The 6,108-nt window shown below is 30.6% G+C and overlaps 1 pseudogene; it reads right to left on the reverse strand.

Moving 5' to 3' along the window:
• Window positions 1-4,549: 4,549 nt before the first annotated feature.
• Window positions 4,550-5,817, reverse strand: LOC113549937 (annotated as a pseudogene).
• Window positions 5,818-6,108: the final 291 nt, after the last annotated feature.

Here is a 6,108-nt window from a genome sequence, read left to right on the forward strand (position 1 = left end):
TCCACATTAAGCCACATATTAATATTAATAATAATGTACCTGTCTTATAAAATTCGACTTTATTAATAACGGCTTTAGTGTAATAACGGCTCTATGTTGACCTACTCAATTGGTAAGTGTTATAAACATTATTCAAAGCATGATGCCACTATGCATGCAGAACAACAGCCGTAGTAGATCTGACGTACATCACACGTTGTTTGAAGATATTACAATTGTAGAAGTCTTAAAAATTGTCATGAGCCAACAAGAAGACGTCATTATGGAAACACCGGAGATTGACACATTGGAGTTGGTCAACAAAGAACCAATTTTTCGAGTTTTTCGCAAGAGATATTTAAAAAAAGTGACTGCAAAATAGGTTCAATAGTAAGTAGCTCAAATTACCAAAGAGAACACTACATGTATGAATACACCCGAAAACAATTTGTAACCAATGAAAAAAATATACAACCAGATATAGGTATTAAAAAGTGTAGCACTGTAGCAGCATTTTAATGAGCCTGATTGGACTGGAATATGTAAAATTGTCAGAAAAATCAAGATTCTGCTTCCTAGGGCCGCAATTATTTACGTATTTATGTTACGGGCAAAAAAAGTCGAGCATTGTGCACTTCGACCAATTGTATACAGTGCCCAATTTGATTAGATCATCGTAGGTTAAATATTGATTATAACAAAAACTAAATAAAAAATCTTACTGGGTACATAAATAATCATAAATAAATTTTAAATAGACGCTTCAAATATTAGTTTTTACATCTATTAGGTATTCAATTAGGTTCATACAACTGAAGAGTTAATATAATTAACCAAACGTGTTTGGACATGATTAAATTGAATACTTTTTAGTATCAAAATATAATCATTATTGTTAATTATTACAAAAAAAAATTATGTTAAGCACATAGAGATCGCATTATTTTACTTAATTTCTTATTATACTTACATCACAATTGCGGTACTTTGAATTGCAAAGTCGACCAGATTTTTTACATTTACACCAACTGCTGGTACTTAATGTATTGTATACTAGGTGTACGTATACTTTCGAGTCGTGACTACCCAATTTAGAACTTTGCTTGACATTTCATCTTTTAAGAAATTTGTACTGGTGGTACCTCATTGGCCTGGATAAACACCGCTTTGCATATCGTGAGTAGCAATAGTGTACGCGCAATATAGTATTGTGTGGTACATTATTGTTGAGATTCGGATCGGTTTTTAATATGATCGTTTACGAGTGTCTCGTACGAATAAAATATCCAAGTATAGTTTTCTAGTGATTTTGTTATGTATTAATGCTATTCGATATAAATGTGTGCAACATTTTGTATTTAATTTACTTTGCCCTTTTTCCAAGCAATCTTGTACAATTCCAATATTAATATTCTAACATTATTGGTATAATACAATATTTTATATAGTAATTTTAGTAACTTCTATTTTTATTTTTTTTTCTGTAATAACTGATTCAAAATATTAATCATTGTTACGTTTGAATAAAAATATTTAAGTGAGCATACCTACAAAATTATACTCATGCGCATTTATTTACCTATATATGTTACGGGTAAAGTAAGAAGTGCGCAATGCCCGATTTTCAAGGGCAAAATTGAAATAAGTTAACATTCTCTGGACATTGTATACAGTACCCAATTCGATTTCAACACTATAGGATTAATATTGATTATATTAAAAATTACATAAATCTTACAGGGAAATTAAGTAATCATAAAAAAACTAAAATAGATGCTGTGTAAAATATTTTCATTACAGTAAAATTAAAATTATAATGATTATTATATTCTACAAAAATTATGTACTATTATAACACACGAAATTGTCGTTGTCTAGTCTAGCCATACGCTCCACGTATTGGTCATGGACTGCGGGTGGTGACGAAGATGGGCTCTATCGTTTACTGTCGCATCGACTATTGACGAGTGACAACTATGTCGATCGAGGACAGACGGCGGTGATGACGTGGGCGGATGACAAAGATACAATGTGAGCTTCAACGGAAACCGTTGCAAATATTAATGAACAACCTCATCTCGAGCTCAAAGAGTTGGAACACTACGACAACAACAGCCACGACCAATGCTGAGGAAGCATCTTCACTGTTCTCATCGTAACGGCTACGTCGCGTTCTGCCGTCGTCCACGTTCAACGGGTAAAGATCTATCCGCTTCTCCGTAGTCGACCAGCCGGCTTCAGAGCGGAAATCATGCATTCGCGCCGGAAATAACAGACCATCCGGAATAAAGCCGGTGACTGGAACTGCGGCGACTACGATTGCGCTGTTCTACACTCCGCTGTCCAGTTCGGACATCCATTATTGACTATTGGCTCAATGGACTGTCTCGTCGGTCTATACCGACTACCGTCTAGAACCTGTTCCTTCCGCTACAGCGTATGTTTACATCCACCGTATAACTGAATTATAGGTCACATCATGGTCGAAATCAGTGACGGTTCAGACAGTTTTTCTACACAGAGTTTGGTACCAGGTGCTTATAAGACATGTGATAAATGATACGTGTACGTGTCTTACAATTTTTAAATTTATTATTCGTATTTAAATAATTGTATTATTATACAAATAATAATAATAATAATAATAATAATTTAATAACATTATTTTTCATTTATTTTAATTTTATCTATAAATATCGATACAATAGATTTGTGTGGAAGCAACCCGGTGTGACCAGCTGTAGTAGGTCGATGCGGTAATAGTATATGTCACCAGGTAATATTGTCGGCTGACAGTCGATCGATTGTGGTTAGTGGTTACTGCACGTTTTGGAACAGTACTTGTACTAGCTTTGCGGTGATAGTGAACTGTAATTCATATAGTTTATGAGAGACGGAATGGAAGGAGAATAGAAAATATTATAAACAGTATACCATAATAAAAAATTGTATTGAGAATATCGAAATTGATAAACAATTCCGATAGTAAAAATAAAATAATAATAAGTAGTCGAGATACGTTGTATTGATAATGATTAATGAACAATGAAAATTATCAAAACGAAATGACAATAACAATTTACAATAATATGATAATATACTTAACCGGTTTGGTTAGTAATTATCTTATATTAATATTATGGGTAAGGTCGATTTGTAATCATTTTAGTTCGATTGCACTCAAGCAAGATCAAGGTGTAGGCGACATAGGCCCATGCAAAGGGCGGAATTTAAAATGTTTGGATTATAGATTTTATGAAGTATTTACATGTAAGGTGCGGCAAAACTCAAGTTTGATAGGTGTGTTTAAACATTTGAGCCGGATTTGATTGCACATAGGTAAATAAAGGTAATGCCTGAACTGCTCTAATTACAAAAAAAAGTAAAGATCAAACTACACTCGGGTTTAAAAAGCAGTGCAATTCTACACTGCCGTCAGTTTACCAATACTTTGTAATGCTGACATTAGACTATCAGAGTCTAAATAAAACAAAATTATATTTATTTTAATATCGAATAACATATTATGTTCATACTTATGTAACTATACTACCTCGCCGTCATTTTTTTACAATAAGTATCGTGATAAGGCAAACATTATTAATTAAATACTTTTAATGTTGTATTTATATTATGTTTTAACTAAATCTAAGTAACGAGGCTAGGTACTTATGATTAATATATTAACGATTTAAAAATAATATTAATTGTATTCGCTGTCATCTTTAAGGTTTAGAAAATTTGTTTAAATGTCGTGCCATGTTTATACTTTATTTTGGATATTAATTCTAATAATAATTTTTTATGATACTATCGTTATTTCGATATTATACAACACTAAGTTTATAAAATATATTATTCTCATGGCATGTATTTTGGTAGTATCAAGACTTTACTTAACTCACTAATACATTGAGTCCGATTCGTGTACTGATTGGTCGACAAATCAATTTACCGACACCCGATTTTAGGACACACTATATTATGATGAATTATACTTACTAATTAAACTATATCATTTTTTATTGTTTTAAATTATTTGTATAATTCACGAATATTGTTCAAGTCAAATATTAAAACTATAAATTAACATTATAAGCTTCTGTTTTATAAATGAAAATGAAACATTATTGCATTTAAGTGTTCCATAATACAAATCGTACCATTTTGTAACCTAAAATTATAATTCCAAATGTTAGAAAAAAATGTATTATTATATATCATAAACGCTTTACCTATCTTTTGAAAATGATAACCTTTTTTCTTATTGTCTATATTTAGTTTTTATCTTTTGTGGTCGATTGCAGTTATTTTGTGCTATAAGGTCATGCTCGAAGTTTGTTTGTTAGTTGTGTAGCTCTTTGATTAAAATAAAAATATTTGGCTTTTATCTACCAACAGCTTTATTAAGAGCTGCATGCCATGTTTCAAGGTGGTTTATGGTCCTTGCTCCATCTGTATTAAAATGAATACTCATATTGCTATTAAATAGACAAATATCTGGATCCAAGTATGTTTCGGTAAAATAATTTAATAATTTTAGCACACCTAAAATTATAATTTTAAAAAATTAAGTTTTACTAAGTTCGTACAAATTACGTAAAAAGTTATATTTCCTTTCTGACTCAATTTGTTTAATCGGAACTATGGCTTACGAATAAAGACGACGAACAACTTTTTTAATATTATCGGCAAATATATTATCGTAAGACTTTGAACTTAATGCCAAATAGATTGCTGAAAGTGAAATAGACACCCTTTTATGGGTGTATCAGAACCAAACACTGCCGAATGGAGACAATCATTCCAATTTCAAAATCTATTTGGAAACAAGTAGGATTGAACTTTAATCCATTTCTCAATGCCGCTTGTTTTATTATTTCAAACATTCTCAAATATGTCGATGTACTTTTACTGTGCAATAATGCATAAGCCTAAAAGAATATATTTAAACATAAATAATTAGTATTTTACTAAATTATAAAATTTATATTATAACTATTAGGGGTATCATCATTCCTATAACAAAGCAGTGTAAGGTATACAATTTGTGTAAACATTTTTGGTGCTGACTTAAATGTACCATCCATAAAAACTGTATTACTAGAACAAAGACGTCGTAAAAATCCTTCGGTACCAAATACAACGATTTTATTATCCGTACCATCAAATACTGTAGGTAATAATATTATAATTAGTAATAGTATTTATAATTAAATCATTTAAATAATTTAGAATAAATACCTAAAAGAAAATCTTTTCCATCATTCGTTGATCGCCAATTACCTTCAATTCTAATTCAGACAGCTTTTTAGGTAACGTTGCATTAATTTCATATGTTTCCTGTATGTCAAACTTTTTACACTGGTATAAATTGATATTGTATCCTTTACCTTACTTCGGCTTCCGTAGAATCCTCTATTCCTGAAGCCTTAATTGATCTTCGGATTTCATTAAGTGTCTGTGGTATAGTCTTTGTGGGATTTATCACCACTTCGTCCTTCAAATAAGTTATTTTCAAGTTATAAAACACGTATTAAAAATTAATTTTAAAAAATAGTATAAGACTCGTGAATAAAATTGTATAAATTAAAACAAACTCACTTTAATCTTATTTCGAAAACCACGTTCAGCCAATTGGATTCCATGCATCGGATTGATATGCGTTTTTGACATTATAGCATTATTGGAATCTTCTCTGTGTATTGCTCGACCTCCATAATCATCAATACATTTATAATAATGGTTAAAACCTCTTGTTCTATCAATTCGATGTATAAAATTATCCAAAAATAAAAGTTGGCCATCTCGTTCAGAAGTTATTATCAACCACGACATTTTAAATTTAATTTTAATATATAACTAACTGACGATGCAATGATTATACAAACTGACAAATTTCATTAATATCATAGTATAGTTTTATCAACATTTTGATTTTAGATTGTAATATTCTAGATTTCCAAATAAAAATTATTTTTATATTTTATGAAATTACGTTTTGTTGACGAATCGGAACATTTTTTATTTTTACCGTAAACCGGTTTCCGTGTTGGTGAGACGAGTATTCGGTGAATTGGGTGTCGGCAAATCGGACCTGAATCGTTTGTTTTGACATTCTTTATTACG

Source organism: Rhopalosiphum maidis, chromosome 1 (genome assembly GCF_003676215.2).
Source record: "Rhopalosiphum maidis isolate BTI-1 chromosome 1, ASM367621v3, whole genome shotgun sequence".
Classification (NCBI taxonomy): domain Eukaryota; kingdom Metazoa; phylum Arthropoda; class Insecta; order Hemiptera; family Aphididae; genus Rhopalosiphum; species Rhopalosiphum maidis.